This window comes from Rhincodon typus, chromosome 14 (assembly GCF_021869965.1).
Source record: "Rhincodon typus isolate 14 chromosome 14, sRhiTyp1.1, whole genome shotgun sequence".
Taxonomy (NCBI): Eukaryota; Metazoa; Chordata; class Chondrichthyes; order Orectolobiformes; family Rhincodontidae; genus Rhincodon; species Rhincodon typus.
In genome coordinates, this window is record NC_063345.1 from 40,225,139 (window position 1) to 40,244,011 (window position 18,873).

Consider the following 18,873-nt stretch of genomic DNA (forward strand, 5'->3'; position numbering starts at 1 on the left):
AAAGCAAATCAGAAGATCCAGTCTTTTGCACCTTTTCGAGCCTGAGCACATAAGAAAGCTGACGGCAGCTTCTAGTCAGAATTCGGTAAAATAATTTACTGCAGAATGTGATGTCTACAACGTGTTTACAGTTTATTGTATAAAGGTGCATTTTTTTTTCGACAAACGTGGACAAGCGTTTTTATAATGCTACCACTTCTTGCCTGCGCCAACAAGCGCTCTGCTCAGAAACAGTAATAGTTACTTGTCCGCCCCTATTAAGTTCTGTGGGGTTAGTTCTCGCCACAATGCTGACATTACCCCCTTAAAGTGGCTGGCAATGGGGCCCCTTTAAACAGTCCTCGGTATGCACGGCCCATGTATTCCAAGAAAGCAGTGTGGAGCTGGATGAACACAGCAGGCCAGGCAGCATCAGAGGAGCAGGAAAGCTGACGTTTCGGGTCTGGACCCTCCGTTCCTACTATCCATGTATTCCAATACGCGGTACTCCTCTGAGGAGCGTTCATGTGTGTGTAATCTTAACTTCTGAGTGATTTTGCACGTTACCTGCGGGTAGTGGGGAGGCCGTGTATGCACACGCAGCTTATTTAGAGCAGCGATGGCCCAGTATCAAACGTTTTTTGTTCACCTCTCTATGAAGCACTATAGAACGTTTTACTTACAAGGGCGCTAGATAAATGCAAGTTGGTGTATTATTCTTTCCACGTGATTTGTGTGGAATATTACTGAAATGTTGAGCTAAATTGGCCCTTCTCCCCATTTCAAAGCTTAAAGCCAGTCATAAATTTTTCATTGAAGACGAAGCGAGTTCCCACCATTTCTGACCAGAAAAAGCGTCAAATTAAATCAAGAACGTGTATCGCCAGGCACTGGGGTGGTCATGTTACAACAAGAGTGAAGCTCGACCAGTTTCTGGAGTTAGACATTATCTGCAAGTAAGTTTCCATGTCTTAATTTTGATTTTATTCTCTTCTGACGTTGTCAGTCGATTTGATAATTTCACTGGACAGTCCTCAGAACCTTGTCAGAGTGCTAGTGGTTTACATACAAGCCTAAACCAGGAGTGATGACAAGCTGTTCTACAATGGAAGCATCATTGTCTAGCTTGGCCAGTCCTCCCTGACAGCAGGAGATGGCAAGATCCTTGTGCACTGATTTCCCTCTTTCTTTTCGAGCCCCACTCCCACTGATGAGCATGCGCGTGCGCGCACACGAAAACACAGACACACTCTTTATCTTCTTCCACTGCAATTAAGTCAGGATAAATTCAGGCTATGCAGATGACAGGGGTAGATGTTGGGGAGATAGATTTATGTTGTGTGGCAATCCCATTACAGATTCAACTGTGCCAGTTAAGGAGACTATTTTAGAAGTGTTGTATAAAGTCGCTGCAGAATCTTCTACAGTTCAAATGTGTGGCCAATAGGTTGTAATGTTAACAGCACTGAAAGAATTTCCCCAGTTAATCATTTCTGTAGGGCTCTGCAGTAATACAAATGAGGCCCAGAAGCTCCTAGGCTCAATGCTGTGTTCGTTGGTATCATCCAAAGCAGCAGTCATAATACAATTGAAATCCGGATAGTGGGAACGAAAGAAGAGGTAAGTTTTCTGTTTAAGAGTTCCAACATTTACCATTGAAGTCTGTGGATCTATGCCAGTAACAGCTATCTAGTTTAGTTGGACCAAAACTATTGAGATTAAAAATTGTTTAATGCTCAAGGATAATAATTGGCCTTGAACGTAATGAGATTATAGTGTCAAACAGTTGTGAATAATTACCAAATTATGTGATTGTGGAATTGTGTAGGCAGCACTTTTAAATTTGCTATTGCATTCCTGTGGCATCACAGATAGCACAAACAGGGGATGAGTTAATGTTATTTGACTGGTGTCTAACAGGTGAGGTTTGGTTGTGTGCAGATATTATCTATGCTACTGAAAACTTCTTTTAAATCTGTGCCTGGGGGTGTTCACAGAAAATGAGACTGGTCTAACTATTTTGGTAGAATATGGTTGTCGTGAGTGAAATTGTAGGAAAAAATGATGAATAATTGCATAACAAACAAAGAGCCAGATGAAACAGCAAAACAAATACCCAATCAAAATGGGGAATATTGGAACCTGCTCAATTGATATGTTGAAGATAAAGTAACACTTCATTTGTATATAAAGCTTTACTTTGCGCAGTTTCCTTTTTACACATAAGATCAGAACATTCATTTTGATAATGCCAAGCCTGTAGGCATGAAGAGATCTTAAAACCTCTTTATTTTCTGTTTTAAAATGATAGTTACTTTTTTTCTTTTTAAATGAACCCTTCTTAAGTTTCTGAGAGTTCTGAGGAAGGGTCATTCAATCTGAAATGTTAACTGTTCTCTCTCCACCACAGATTCTGCCAGACCTGCTGAGCTTATTCAGCAATTTCTGTTTTTGTCCTAGTTAAATTTAAAATGGTTGCTATTAAATGCTAAATGGACCCATTGGCTACTTATAGAAATTTCCTGCAATTGGCAGGGCAAAAGTTAATAAATCACTTATGGATATTTAGTGTCCATTTGCATGCATAAAGCAAGAAAACTCTCACAGACATTGTCTACCCTAGCCAGTACTGAATAATGGATGCCATTGAAACTTACTATGGCTGAAGTGGTGCTAACAGCCCAACGGTTAGTTTCTACTGGAAACAATGGTTTTTGACAAAACCACCTCATTACAGCCCATCCAGAAACTGAGTCACATGAATGAAACATCTTTTTAATTGAATCAATCCAAAGTCTTTTCTCAGACTGCTTTTCAAAATTGGAATTGACAACAAGCAGCTCTGCCCTGACTGAAGCCTGCTTGTATTCTCAGACTCTTGGAATCTAAGAAATTTCCTGTTGTTGTGAAAAATGAACTAATTCATAGTCTATAGTAATTGCCACTGCTTCCAAGCCCTCAAGAAAACCTTCATTAGACTCTGATTCACATGAACTAATGCTGCGATAAAGGTTTGTAATATCATTTTGGAATTTAGATTTTATGGTCAAGGTGTATGGGAGTTTTGTTTTAGCCGTGTGAAAGTGTCATTTTGAAGTTGAAAGTTATTTTTGATCAGTGAGTTCAAATATAATTTCAAAGAAAAATATGACTTGACAGATAAGGTTAAGGAGAATCCAAAGAGATTCTACAAGTACATCAACAGCAATTAGAGAGGGAATAAGGCCCCCTTTAAAGATCAACGAGATCATCTATCTGTAGAGCTACAGAAGATGCGAGAGACAGTAAATCAATATTTCACATCAGTTTTTTTTTTAAACTGTGGAGAAAGACATGGAGACTAGAACTTGGGGAAATAAAGACTGATGTCTTGAAAAGAGTCCACATAACAGAACAGGAGCTGCTGGAGGTCTTAAAAAGAAACAAAGGTGAATAAATCTCTGGGACATGATCAAGCATATGCCAGGACATTGTGAGATGTTAGTGAAGAAATTGCAGGGCTCCTAGCAGGGGTATTTGTATCATCTATGGCCATGGGTGAGGTGGTGGAGGACTGGAGGGTGGCTAAAGTATTTAAGAAAGACTGTAAAGAGAAGCCTGGGAATTACAGCCTGGTGAGTCTGACATCAGTGGTGGGTGAGTTGTCAGAGGGGCTTCTGAGGGATAGGAATTACATGCATTTGGAGAGGCGAGGACTGCTTAAGGATAATCAACATGGCTTTGTGCTTGGGAAATCATGCCTCACAAACTTGACTGAGTTTTTGAGGATGTGACCAAAAAAATTAAGGGAAGAGTGGTGGATGTTGTCTACATGTACTTAACTAAACCTTTTGACAAGATTCTGCATAGTGGACTAATTAGTGAGGTTGGATCACATGGATTAAGGGAGAGCTTGTCAAATGGATCATAATTGGCTTGATGGTAGGAGACAGAGGGTGGTGGAGGAGGGTTGTTTTTTAGACCAGAGATGTTCTGCAGGAATCAGGGCTGGCTCCACTGTTAGTTGTCATTTTTAAATAAATGATTTGGATGAGAATTTAGGAGGAATGGTTAGTAAGTTTGCAGATGACACTAAAATTAGTACAGTCAACAGTGAAGAAGGTTACCTAAGATTACAAAGGGATCTTGATCAATTGGGCCAATGGCCTGAGGAGTGGCAAATGGAGTTTATTTTCGATAAATGGGAGGTATTATATTTTGGTAAAACAAGGGAAAGACTTATACAATTAATGGTACAGCCCTGAGGAGTGTTGTTGAACAGAGACCTAGGCATTCAAATACATAGTTGTTTGAAATTTGCATTACAGTAGACATGGTGGTTAAGAAGGCATTTGGCACGCTTGCCTTCATTGCTCCAACCATTGAGTATAGGAATTGGGACGTCATGTTGAGGTTGTATAGGAACACAGCAGGTCAGGCAGCAGCAGAGGAGCAGGAGAGTTGTTCAAGTTTAAATGTTTCATTAGGATTGAAGGATATAAGCCCAAAATGTCAACTTTCCTGCTCGTCTGATGCTGCCTGACTTGCATGTTCCTCCAGCTCCACACTGTATTCAGTGTGGACTCTGACTCCAGCATCTGCAAATCTTGCTATCTCCAAGGTTGTATAGGACATTGGTGCAGCCAAATTTGGACTACTGTGTACAGTTCTGGTCTCCCTGCTCTAGGAAATGTGTTATTAAATTGGACAGCATTCAAAAACGATTTACCAGGTTGTTGCCAGGAATTTCTTTTTCCTCCACTTTTGACTCCCAGTTTGCCAAATTACAGCAATATACTACAAACCTACATTACAGATGTGACAGTATTAATGGAATATTGCTCAAATAAAGGCAAAGATGATCATGATCTTTGAACTCCCTCCCTAATGGCATTGTGTGTACCTACACCAAATGGACTGCAGTGGTTCAAGAGGCAGCATGCTGGAATTCTGAAGAAGCCTTACTAGTCTCAAAACATTAACTCTTTCTCTTGCCACAGGTCGCCAAACATGTTGAGTTTGTCCAGCATTTTGCTCTTATTAATGGAGTATTAGCTTATTTTGAACCATTATTGTTAAAGTACACCAAATGATCACGTTAATCCAGTGCTTGTCATTCTTTGGCCTTTTAGGGCATGTGGAGCTGAGGGTAATGATAAATATGTCAAGTTGCTTTTGCTTTGGACTGTACATCTGTGTGCTACTGTCTGTGCTTTAAGATATACAATGTTGGAAATTTTGCTTTACACAGTAATGGGGTAAAATTGGCCAAATTTTAAAGTGTATTTTAAGGGAAAAGTTAAGTCAATAAGAATTCACTAACTACAGATTCTGTTTCTTCAGTGAAGCAGCTGAAAGATGTGAGTCACACGTTCAAACCCTAGTTTCCTGGAAAACACGGGAGAAATCCTATGACCTTTGGTAGTGGCTCTGTCTGCTGTAATGCTGTGCTGTCACTATTTTGTTTTTTAGCAAGACTAGATTCAAAGCTCATATGGTGCAAGGGATGGAGAGCAGTAACTTGTATGTTTTCTGCCCAAATTTAAGCTTCAATCTTTCAGTTAAAAGGTTGTACATTATAGAGTTCTACACATGTACAGCACAGAAACAGTTCAACTCATCCATGCCGACTTGATATTCTACATTAATCTAGTCCCATTTGCCAGCATTTTCCACCATATCCCTCTAAACCGTTTCTATTCATATACCCATCCAGATGCCTTCTAAATGTTCTCATTGTACCAACCTCCACCACTTCCTCTGGCAGCTCATTCCACACATGTACAACCTTTGTGAAAACGTTGCCCCTTAGCTATCCTTTAAATCTCTCCCTTCTTACCTTAAACCTATGCCCTCTAGTTTTGGACTCCCCCACCCTGGGGAATACCTTGTCTGGTCATCGTGCCCATGCCCCTCTTGATTTTATAAACCCCTGCAAGGTCACCCTTCAGCCTCTGATGCACCAGGGAAAATAGCCCCAGCCTATTCAGCCTCTTCCTATCGCTTAAACCCTCGAACCCTGACAACATCCTTGTAAATCTTTTCTGCACCCCTTCAAGTTTCACAATATTTTTCCTATAGCAGGGAAACCAGAACTGAACGCAGTATTCCAAAAGCACTGGAAATATTGGTGAGCCTTGTAGCGCAGACGAGAGAGCGAACCCAGCTATTCAAGATGACAGCACTGGTACCACAGGCCTGTCCGCTCCTGGCCAGTTGGATTCTCCACCACCTCCCCCTGACACTGCCACCACCTTTTCCGTTTTTGCTATTTTGCCTTCTCCTTTTTCCTTTTTTCTTCATTTTGACGTCACGGGGAGGGCAGAGCGGTGTCGTCGGTGACCAGAGCGGGGAATCCTGTCTTTGTAGGCCTGATGCATGGACTCCTGGAACTGGTGGCAAGACATCAGCTGGAGCAATCGCAGAGCGGAGACTCCTGGCTGCAGTATCCCCAGAGTGGAGATCTTGCATTAGTCCTGAACTGTGTTTGAGATCCAGGCCAATGAAGATGGGCCCTATTTAAGCAATTAGATAAGTAATAAGACCATAAGACATAGGAGCAGAAATTAGGCCATTCGGCCCATCGAGTCTGCTCCACCATTTAATCACGGCTGATAAGTTCCTCAATCCCATTCTCCAGCTTTCCCCCCATAACCCTTGATCCGCTTGATAATCAAGAACCTATCTATCTCAGCCTTAAATGCTCTCAATGACCTGGCCTCCACAGCCTTCTGTGGCAGTGAATTTCAGAGATTCACCACTCTGGCTGAAGAAATTTCTCCTTATCTCCGTTCTAAAAGATCTTACCTTTACCCACAGCCTTAGACTGTGCCCTTGGGCCCTAGACTCTCCTGCCAATGGAAGCATCTTCCCAACATCCACTTTATCCAGGCCATTCCGTATTTTGAAAGTTTCAATTAGGAAATGTTTGGAGGGATACGGCCCAGGAGCATTGTTGGGCTTCCCTTTTGGATTTGTAAGGGACCTGGCTCACATTGTCTACTTGTTGAATTGATGCATAGTGATTTATGCCTTCAAGCACTCTACCTCAATTTCTCAAATTCCAGTAAGAAGGCAGTGGAGTAGGACTTCTGATCTCGGGGCTCATCTGATCCTTCTACTTTTCTTTTTGTTTCTTTTCCTTTTATTCTCTCTTGTTCTTTTTTTCTTCTTCTATTTTATTTCATTTACCTCTTGAAGAACTCGGTCACAGCGATGGCAGAGGCGACAGTGAGTAGGCCAGCAACACCGGCCCTTGGCTGAGTGGCAGAAGCAAGTTTGGGTTCCCAGCAGCATCTGTGTCCAGTGAAGGTTCGTGGAGGTGACAGTGGAGGTACGTTTGGGCCCAATACGAGACCCAGTGGCATTAGCAGCAGCGAGGTGAGTCCAACGTGGACTCCTGGCAGCAGCGGAGTCGACCTTGGGCTGGTGCTGTACCCGGCAGCATTGCTGGCATCTGAATGGCTAGCTCCAGTAAGGATTCATAGAGGCGAGAATATCAAGAGAGGTGAAATGGCAGCAAAGAGTGGTGACTTCCGTTCCAGCAGTGGTGTGGCGAAGGGACTCTTGCCTGGCCAACAGGTCCATGGTCCATGGTGGAGCACTTAACAAGAAGGATTATAAAGTTGACATTTTCTTTATTTCTTCATTTTTCCGCATTGATTTTTTTTTTGTTTATTTTTCTGTTTTAAGATGGCGCTGGAAAGTGGCGACACTATGCAACGCTTTTGACTGTATTTTGTAACAATACATGTGACAATAAAAAAATCAAATCAAATCATAGCACTGGTCTAGAGTTGAAATTAGTCCACAGTATGTTATTTGCATCAGTTTAACCAGTTTGTTGCTATTCAATGGGTTTGCTTTATTCTTGTAGGTTCCTTTTGATCCCGCATGTATTTTGATGTGTGCGTTAGTACAGCCCAGTGCACGTGAGTCCAGAAAGTACATCGGAAAGCTGTGCACTTCCAACAAGTGTTCATTTTTAAAAGAACAAAAATGTTCACACTAATTCAGCATTTTGTCTGAATAACGAATATCCTTTATTGTCACATGTACTACAGTACAGAAATACAGGAGTACAGTGAAAAGATTTTACAATGGCTGCCTTTAATGGCACCATTTTAGGTACAAGTACTTAGCTACATATTTTACAGTGTAAAAAAAATTATTGTTCTTACAGAGTAAAGAAGAATATAGATTAGCATGAAACAGTTTAAAAAGTCTAGAATGATGTTCACTTCTACGTAGGATCCTGGATATAATATTTCAACATTTTGTGAAGAGTACTTTTAAGTAGGAGAATCGTTATTTGTAAACATCTTATCCTGTTGTCATTTTGTTAATGATTCTACAGGATAAAGTCAACAACCTGTATCTCATTGTTATCCTTAGTATGCAGCGCATGATGAGAAATAGTGTTCTCATTGTCCAGTTTTATTGAGTAGACCATGAGTCATATGGTAAAACTGTACAGAAATTGTATTGTGTTAATGAGAATTCTTGCATTTCACAAGACAAGATTTGATTATGAAACAAAAGACCCTATACATTTTTCGTTCTCTTTTTGAAGAGAGAACTTTTGATGTGCGATCAGTATTCCCACTTATGCTGATGTCATTCTGATCTGTTGTGCTATTGCTATACTCAACAAGAAGAGATACATGTTGTCTACCTGCTTTTTGTAACATCAGTTGATGCATAAATAAAATTACTCTTCAACTTTATAGCTTGTTCAGTTCCTGTTGAAACTTCCGCAGCCTGGCCCCAGATTCAAGTCCCTCTGTGGTTCACTCAGACTGAACCTGATAGTGTCACATTGAGCATCAAGGCTGTGAACTGAGTTGAGCTTTGAAGCACAAGCCACCATATCTCAAGTTTCCACTTTGCATTTTTCTTTGCTCTGTAGACTGCAGAAGGACTTGAATAAGCAGGGCGGCACGGTGGCTCAGTGGTTAGCACTGCTGCCTCAGTGCCAGTAACCCAGGTTCAATCCCACCCTCGGGCAACTGTCTGTGTGGATTTTGCACATTCTCCCCACATCTACGTGCGTTTCCTTCAGGTGCTCTAATTTCCTCCCACAGTCCAAAGATGTGCAGGTTAGGTGGATTGGCCATGCTAAATTGCCCATGGTGTTCAGGGATATGTAGATTAGGTGGGTTATAGGGGAATGGGTCTGGTTGGGATGCTCTGAGGGTTGGTGTGGACTCGTTGGGCCGAAGGGCCTGTTTCCCCACTGTAGGGATTCTATGAAGCTAGGAAAGTGAGCAAAGTGGTGGCAGATGGAATACAATGTGGGAAAGCATGAGATTATACAATTTGACAGAAAAGATAGAGGTGTACTCTTTTCTAGATGGGGAAAGGCTTTGGAAATCTGAAGCACAAAGGAACTTGGAAGTCCTTGTTCAGGATCCCCTTAAGGTTAACATGCAGATTCAGTTGGCAGTTAGGAAGGCAAATGCAATTTCATTCATTTCACGAGGGCTAGAATACAAGAGCAGTGATATACTGCTGAGGCTATATAAAGCTCTGGTCAGACTGCATTTGGAATATTGAAAGTGGTTTTGGGCTCCTTATCCAAGGGAGGATGTGCTGGCCTTTGAGGGGGTCCAGAGGAAGTTTACAAGAGTGATATCAGGGATGAAGCACTTGTTACATGAGGACTGATTGATGACTCTGGGTCTGTACCCAGAGTTTAGAAGGTTGGGGGGGTTGGTGAGATTTGATTTAAAACTAGGTTCCCATAAATGAAGAGACAGTGGGTAATAGATTGCAACATCCATTCTCTCAAGATATTGTCAAACAAAAATCTGCAAGTTATTCATCCATTTTGCTGACATCTGCCTGCTTACTTTTTACGTATCTATTAAATCAGAATCAAGTTGACATTATGTTTTTATCACTAAAATTGATGCTCAGTCAAGAAGACAAGGCAATAGATGGAGATTTCTTATTTAATTTGTGTACACAGTGCACATGTTCCCTTTTCCACTCATGCATCTCAAATGTAATACTTGCTTGGCATCTCAAATAGTTTGTTTATATTGTTCCCAGATTATGATCAGGTGTTTCCTATGTAAAAGAGTGAAAATTATAAATCCGCGGTATTTCCTGGATGACTTTCTCCCTCGTGATGAAGTCGATTTAAGTGTTCAAAAAAAATCCTCTCCCTGACAGATTAGTTAACAATTACACTGGCTAGTGTGAAATTGAGTTACACCGATCCTAAAGCCCCAAGTTCTATCCTTGTGCATGGATCAATCAACTGATCTGCTCAATGGTATCACTAAGTACTGCAATTAGCTTCTGGAAAAATCTATCCGGTTTCTAAACTTCTGATAACTACCAGGTGATATCATTGGATCATGTGCGTGTGTGGACATGAGGGAAGGAACAGGACTGATTTTTAACTTAATGTCCATACGGTCAAATAGCTTGCTATATGTCTTCACATGGGAAATATGGGCACTATAATCATTAGTTCAAAAGCAACTGATATTTACAAAATTGTATTTCAATAAAAGCCAACTCAGTCTGGAGGCACAGTAGGTAAGGCAAACTTAGAGGGATCTTATCACTAATTTTCCATCTATATTTGCAATGGAAAGATGTCATGGAATGATGATTTAAGACAACAGTTCCATACTCTGTTTTTTTGTTGAAACATTTTTGATTTCCCTGTAAAGTCAGAACATATATTTTTAAGCTATAGAAAATCAGGGCAGCAGCTTTCTTGGGAATACAGTGGAATGCTTCAAATACATTGCTGTGTTTCTGCTTTTGACTTGTTATGCTGGGAAAAGAGATCTTTGAAAATGGGAGAACATTGTTTGCATATTTAAATTTCGCTCACTCTCAAAGCATGAGGGATCTGATCTCTATAATTTTTTTACAGTTATATAGAATATCCTTTACATGTGACAGTAAAGGATATTCTATATAAATATAAAAATAGCTGCTTCTGTAACCTTAAACACTGCCAAATCTATTGATTAATTTCAGTAGTTTTCTTTTTTGTTTTATTGCACATTGTGACATTTTCATTTCTTACCTTAGACTCCTTTGAACAAAACTCTCAAATGCTGAATATGATTGAGGGAGCCAGTTGATGTAGTTTTTTTGGGCTTTTAGAAGGTTTTCAACCAAGTCCAAAAAATGAGGTTAAGGTGTAAAATTAAGTGCATAGGACTGGGGATAGTGTATTGAAATGGACAGAAACCTGGTTAGCAAACTGGAAATGGAGTAGGAATAAATAGATCTTTTTCTGAATGGCAAACAGGATACTACAGGAATCAGAACTAGGACCCCAACTCTTCACAATATATGTTAATGGTTCAGATGAGGGAACGAAATGTAAATCTCAAAATTTGCAGATGACATTAAGCTGGATAGAAAGGTGAGCTGTTGAGGAGGCTGCAGAAATGTTGCAGTGTGATTTGGACAGGCTAAGTGAGTGGCCAAATGCATGGCAGATGCTATTTAATGTTAATAACTGTGAGGTTATCCAATTTGGTAGCAAAAATAGGAAGGCAAGTTATGATTTAAATGGCTGTAAATTGAGACAGGAATGTTCAATGAGACCTGGGTGCCATAGCAAGAGGATTCGAGTACAGGATAAGGATGTCTTACTGCAGTTGTACAGGGCATTATTCAGACCATGCCTGGAATACTGTTCAGTTTTTGGCCTCCTTATCTGAGGAAGGATGCTCTTGTTTTGGAGGGAGTGCAGCGATCGTTTACCAAATTAATTCCTGGGATGGCAGGAGTGATAAATGAGGAGAGATTGAGTCAGTTAGGATTGTATTCACTGGAGTTTAGAACAATGAGGGGAGATCTCGTAGAAACCGGCCTGGACAGATTAGATGCAGGAAGGACATTCTTGATGGTGTGTTAAAGTGGCAGGCAACTGGAAGCTCAGGGTCAGTTGGGGAAATGAAACAAAGACTGGGTGACCATCTCACAGAGTTTACATTCTGCTGGTTATCGTTATCAACTCCTTTTGTCTATCCAACTGCTCTTCTCTCTCTTTTGGCTCTATTCCCACTATGGTTTACTCCGTACCCTCTCCCCCTCCCTATCTTCTGCATAAAAACTGATGTTTTCCTAGCTACTATCAGTTCGGAGGAAGGGTCACCGGACCTGAAATGTTAACTGACTTTTTTTCTTCACAGATGCTGCCAGATCTGCTGAGCTTTTCCAGCAACTTCTGTTTATGTTCTATGTTATAGAAGTGCAGGAGATATGAGATTCTCCTTGTAAAGCTTTGTCTAACACAAATGGCCAAATCTGAAGAGAACATTTTCAGGGTTCCAATTCTCTTTTTTTTTAAATCAAGCACTGGTCTGCATTGTGGTGTTGGACTGAAATTTCAGGAACCTGATTACTAAGGTTACAAACACATGGGAGAGATTTTGACTTGACTTTGTTTGGTATCTGAGCTCTAAGAGTAGATTCTGAGAAATACATTTCCATGCACTTTTTTGTTTCGGTACAACATTGAATCCACAGTAAAGCTTCAATATTTGCAGTTATAGTGTGAATTGGATGCAGATGCAAGTCCTCAAAACTACCTCCATCAAATTCTGCAAGACCTGATGCAGCATAGATTAGATGAAATGCTCCTTAACTTCAATCTTACATTGCCACCTATTACTTAGATTTCCCACATCAATTATCTTTACAGCTCTGGCAAAGAGGTTGCTAATTCAGTAACAAATAGTATTGAACTGAAGGCAATTCTTGACTGTGTCCCAAGTTGTTATTGATTTAAATGTGGAATGATAATGAAATGGTGATATACAACACAATGTAACATTGATATCATCAGGCATGAGCAAGGGACTGTGAAAAAAGGATAGCAAAGTCTATACTAGAAAGGGATGCATTTACAGAACAGTATTATGTACAATATGTAAATAAGCATTTGAAGAAACCTATCAGTCCTACAGCTAATAGGTAAGGGGAAAACACTATAGGGCACAAACCAATAGAAAGCAAAACCCATCTTCTCATCAATGTGTGGAATAGAACTCTCAATTTAATATAACTGTTGTTTTTCCAATACCAAGAAATTTCTTTAGTTCCAGATGTGCAATTTTGATGCATGGCTAGAGACATTCAAATTGATAACCGTTATACTGCTGAATGAAAGTGTTAAAACATGTAATTGTGTCTCTTGGCTTGCCGTATAATTTCTTTAAATTCTCCTATCAAATATAGGTAGTGACATATTAAAATTTCAAACCTTCTTACCGCGAATATACCTGTGTCCTGTAAATACATCGCCAACTAAGGTTAACAAGCTTTCCCGAAAATTATTTTCCTGTGAGATGTCTCCTTTTTCAGGCCATTATCTAACCAAATGATTTCCCATTTGTATTTTGACATTTTCTTTTTGGTGCACTGTTTCTCAACAATTATTTACTTTCATCCTTTTTATTTCAATTTCTTCTTTTCTCCCCTTTTTGTAAATTTTATTTTCTTCCTGTTGCTGTGCAGTTCTATTGAACTACAGGGTTGTCCACTTGGACTTTGCCCAAGTAACTTGTATTCACATATGAGACTTTGAGAGAGAGTTGGTTTTCCCTAACAAAAGAAATAGAGGAATCGTATCACAGTTGTTTCTGCACTTGTTCAACATTGTCTCAGCAGGGGTTAGTGGATAAGTGATCAGTACGAATCTGTTACAACAAGGTGCAGGGCTGGATGAACACAGCAGGCCAAGCAGCATCATAGGAGCAGAAAGGCTGACGTTTCTGGCCTAGACCCTTCATGAGAAAAGGGGGAGGGGAAGGGGGTTCTGAAATAAATAGGGAGAGAGTGGGAGGTGGATAGAAGATGGATAGAGGAGAGGATAGGTGGAGAGGAAACAAACAGGTCGAAGAGGCGGGGATGGAGCCAGTAAAGGTGAGTGTAGGTGGGGAGTTAGGGAGGGGATAGGTCAGTCCAGGGAGGACGGACAGGTCAAGGGGGCGGGATGAGGTTAGTCGGTAGGAGATGGAGGTGCGGCTTGAGGTGGGAGGAGGGGATAGGTGGGAGGAAGAACAGGTTAGGGAGGCGGGGACGAGCTGGACATGTTTTGGGTTGCGGTAGGGGGAGGGGAGATTTTGAAGCTTGTGAAATCCACATTGATACCATTGGGCTGCAGGTTCCCAAGCGGAATATGAGTTGCTGTTCCTGCAACCTTCGGGTGGCATCGTTGTGGCATTGCAGGAGGCCCAGGATGGACGTGTCGTCTGAGGAATGGGAGGGGGAGTTGAAATGGTTCGCGACTGGGAGGTGCAGTTGTTTATTGCGAGTCGAGCGTAGGTGTTCTGCAAAGCGGTCCCCGAGCCTCCGCTTGGTTCCCCCGATGTAGAGGAAGCCACACCGGGTACAGCGGATTTACTGTTTGACCAGCCCAAGTAGCCTGGGTTACAATGTAAATCTATCACTTTCTGAGTTGACGTCACAGACTTTTGGTTTGTGCCAACTTCGGAATAGAAACAAATATGGCTCAACGGTTACAAGGTCATCAGCACACTGTCTTACTAATGACACCTTGATGTGGGATAGACAATTATTCCAAATAACAGCCTTGTGGGTAATGAAAGTCGACTGGAATTTTTCAGGCAGTCTCTAGTTTCTGGACCTTTTGAAGGTTGGGAGGTTGGGGTGGTAACTTAATTGCCTGTGGCAGATTGAGGCCTACATGCTTTCTCTGTTGAGATGTGTGTGGATGCAACCATGGGATGTGCCCTATAAAGGGGCTCTCACCCCCAACCACAATGGTGTTCAATCTTTTTGTGTGTCTAAATATAAACTAATTCTTTAAAAATCTATGGCAGCCAAGCACTAAAATTCCAGAATGTTCCAGCACATACACAAAGTGGGAAAGGCTACACGTACTTGGTCTGGAATTTTGGATTGCTTTTTCTCGATGTGTAGGCAGGAATATGCCTATGGTATGTCTGTTAAAGCACAACTGTGAAAATTATGACAGCAGACCAAGATAAACCACTTGACTGGTCGTCGGCAGCAGGGGAAGAGTTTCATACTGCTAGGTGCTGTTGTAGCACGCTCTAGGCGGTTCACTCAGAAGTCCTAGGAGCTATTGGTTGCAGCCGAGAGTTGAAGCCAGGGCTGTGGAGAAGCCCTGGGAACTGCCTGGAGCAGTGTGGATTTGGACAAAGCCCTGAGATTCCATCGATAATTCAGCACAGGTGTCAGTAGAGATGAAGGGGGATTCTTCAGTATTTGCTTATCCAGCTGAAAAACATTGGAACTTGGAGAAACCCCAGGATTAGTAACAGCTGAATGAAGTTAGTTGTCTGTGAAATAACTGAAACTGTGCCTGAGTAGAATGCTGTAGTGCACTGTCAGGAATCTAGTGGGATGCAGCCTTAAGGGAATAAATTGAACTGTCAGGATGAGAGTGGTTGTTGAAGAAGACGCCGACAAAGTGGTTAATGGCAGGATTTTGAAGCTAGATCTTTGAAAGTAAAGAATTGGAATCACTTGTAAGGGAAACAAAGTTTTTTCCGATTTGGCGTCCTGCAATGGAATTATATTGAGGGTTGTTGAAAAGTTTGCGTGATCTGTCTTGACCATGTCTATTATTAATATGTTTATTGGGTATTTGACCACAGTTTATCTGTGTTAAATCATATTTACTTCATGCTAATTCTGGTGTTAAGTAGGGATTGTATATGTAGACATTATTGTTTACTTTTCTAACCCATTTTATAAAACATAATGTATTTGTTCAGAAAATCTAGAATTTAGTGGCTTTATTCTGAGTAAGTATTTGCAATTTCAAGCATTATTTGCATTAAACAAAAGAACAGTTGTTGATCCCTAATGTGATTTTGGCAGTTTCACAGGGAATCTTATCTTCTTATAAAAAAAAGTTTTAAAAAGTTACTGTCCAACAGAGCATCCTCTTGTGGCAGTGGTCTCCCAGTTACTGATCATAAACTGCAACCCTGTGTTTCTCTGAAGCTGGAAGATCTGTCATTGCCCACCACCCCCCCATCCTCTAACCTTCAATACGCTGCCTGCCTCCCTTAATTGTCATCTCAAGAGATTCCTTATTCAATTAAGAGTATAACCATGTGAAAAATGTTACTTCGATCAATTTCCCAACTGAAGCAGGTTCAGGACATGCAAGTCATCCCGACTCTGGGCAAAATTCAGTCACAGATAACATAACGTATCCATGAATTCAACTTGACATCAGTCCAGTCTATGTAAGTCAACCAGTTTTTATCATTCAACCCAGCAAGCCTCTCCTTTTGATTACTAGAATTATTGAGAAGTTACAGCACAGAAGAAGGCTATTTATCCTAACATGTCTTTCTGTTGTCTTGAGCATTTCAACTAGTCTCACGCAGAGTTATTCCTCGAATAGTGTAACAGTTCATTTTGATCCAAGATGTGTTCTTGCTCTGCAGTATAATCTGCTTCTAAGGCCACCCTCTGATCATATTCATAAAATAAATGAGTTAAAGGGCATTCCCTCCCCTGAGCAGATTCATAATTTCAGATTAGTATGTTGTTTTAACATGATACTCAGTAAAGTGGTATTTAATATTTGGGTATACTGACAGTTGGTAGACTTGGCATTTGACATAACCAGTCACTGTGAAGCAGCAATCTGCAAAGCAAATGAAATGCTCAAGTATTTAAAATAGTACTTAAAATAGTATCTTGCATCATTTCAGTGATGAACTGATCATTCTTCTCCTTTCTCATTCAGAACCTGTTTCTGATTTCTCCCCCATTCCAAATATGCAGTGCACCCACAATCACACATGATTTTTATTAGTCTGTCTGTATGTTACTGTCTACCTCTTCCAGTTTATGCCTTATCCCTACAGTCCCAATTTGTCTGCTCCCAAGTCCTACACCTAATGCAATCCTCCTGTTTGTTCTCTGCCCTCACATGACCTAACCTTTCCTTTGCTCCAAAGTATTCTTGCAAGAACACTGACAAGCCTGTACACAGGTAGCAAAAAAATATTACTAGACTACTGAGATATAGGAACTTTGAAGGCTGGTATGTTTACTGCATAGAGAGAACTCCAAAAAACACTAATTTCTTCAATATATCACACTCCAACTCAGATTTTGTACAACAAGCACAAGCCTACTTGAGTAAGACAGAACTTCTGTATGATGCGATAGAATCTGTAGAAAGACACTGGAATTATGTGTTTATATTAAAATATCAATATTTGCTCCTGTGTAAGATTTTTTTTGCTTTGGAACCAACTGTGATCTTATCGGCTAAATTATTTTTCTACGTTAAGGGTGTCAATTATAGTCTTATTTTGGAGGAAATAATTGGTTACATCCTATATTTAACATTGCCACTAATTATTAAGCCAATTGCACAAACCTAGCATAAGAACATCATGGGATCACTTACACCCCTCATTATCATTCTGAGACATGATTCTAAGATTCTTGAGTAGATTTGTAACTCGGGTTATGGATGCTGTGGTTGGTTCGCTCACCGAGCTTGTTCATTAGTTGGCAGACATTTCATTACCCTGCTGGGTAACATCATCAGTGCAGCCTCCGATGAAGCAGTTGTTGTGTTTTCCCGCTTGTTATTTAAACTCTGGGTTCTGTTGGAGGTGATTACCTCATTTCCGGTTTTTCGTTGCAGTGGTGTGTATATAGGGTCTAATTCTATGTGTTTATTGATGGCCTTCTTGTTGGAGAACCAGACCTCCAGGAACTCCCTTGCCTGTTTCTGTTTGGCTTCTCCTAGGATCCTGATATTGTCCCAGTCAAACTGCTGGTTCTCCTTGTGAATGAAGACGAGTGAGTATTGGCTGTGTCTTTTCGTTGCTAGTTGGTGTTCATGTATTCTTGTAGCCAGTTTCCTTCCTGTCTGTCTAGTGTAATGTTTCTTGCAGTCCTTGCATGAAATCTTGTATATTACGTTGGCTCTGTCCATAGTGGCTAAGGGGTCTTTGGTTCTTGTTAGCAGTTGGCGTAGGGTTGATGTAGGTTTGTGTGCTACTCTGATGCCCAGTGGCCATTGGAGTCTTGTGCTCAGTTCAGATACGTTCTTGGCGTATGGTAACGTTACAAGTGTTTCGGGGCGTACTGTATCTTCCTGTTGTTGTTTGTGTGATAGGCATCGTCAGACCCAGTTGTTCAGGTCCGTTGTCTCTAAATATTTGGTGGAGGTATTTTTCTTCATTTGGTTGCAGTTCTGAGTTGCTGCAGAGTGTTGTGGCTCATTTGAACAGTGTTTTTACGCAACTCCATTTGTGGATGTTGGGGTGGTTACTGTTGAAATTAGCAACAAAAAGACACAATCAAAACTCACTCGTCTCCATACACACAGACAAGGAGAACCACCAATTTGATTAGGACAAGCCAAACAGACAAGCACGGGAATTTCTCGAGGCCTGGTTCTCCACCAAGGCCATCAATAAACACGTAGAATTAGACCCTATGTACACACCACTGCAAAGAAAAACCAGAAATCAGAGGTAATCAACTCCAACGGACCCCAGAGTTCAAATAACAAGCAGGAAAACATAACGGAGGGTGCACTGATGATGTTATCCAGCAGGGTAACAAATGTGAGTTAACGAATCAGCTCAGTGAGCAAACCAACCACAGAGCCATGACTTTATTGGCTTCAATTCCAACCAAAACAGTAAAAGCTTTCCTGTTAATGTTTTACTATATTACAGGAAGGATACAATTGCTTTGGAGAAAGTACAGAGGAGATTTGCTAGAATGTGGCTACAGCTTGAAATGTGCAGCAATGAGGCAAGATTGGATAGGCTAGGTTTGTTTTCCTTCGAACAGATGAGGCTGAAGGGGACTTTGAGGTGTACAAAAGAGGATGCCTGGATAGAGTAGAGAAGGAAAACCTGTTTCCTCAAGCAGTGAAGTCAGTTAACAAAGGCA

The 18,873-nt window shown here is 40.9% G+C and overlaps 1 protein-coding gene across 6 annotated transcripts in view; it reads left to right on the forward strand.

The window, feature by feature from the left end:
* mid2 (midline 2) overlaps window positions 1–18,873 on the forward strand; it is a 220,743-nt gene that overhangs the window by 92,293 nt on the left and 109,577 nt on the right. Inside the window, exon 2 of one of the 6 annotated variants that reach the window (XM_048605344.1) lies at window positions 768–935. The exons of 4 other annotated variants lie outside the window; for them this stretch is intronic. The gene's annotated coding sequence lies outside the window, so the exon portion shown is untranslated. Of the gene's footprint in view, window positions 1–767; window positions 936–15,388; window positions 15,456–18,873 lie in introns of those variants that run through there. One more of the 6 variants, XM_048605345.1, reaches the window with a different exon arrangement.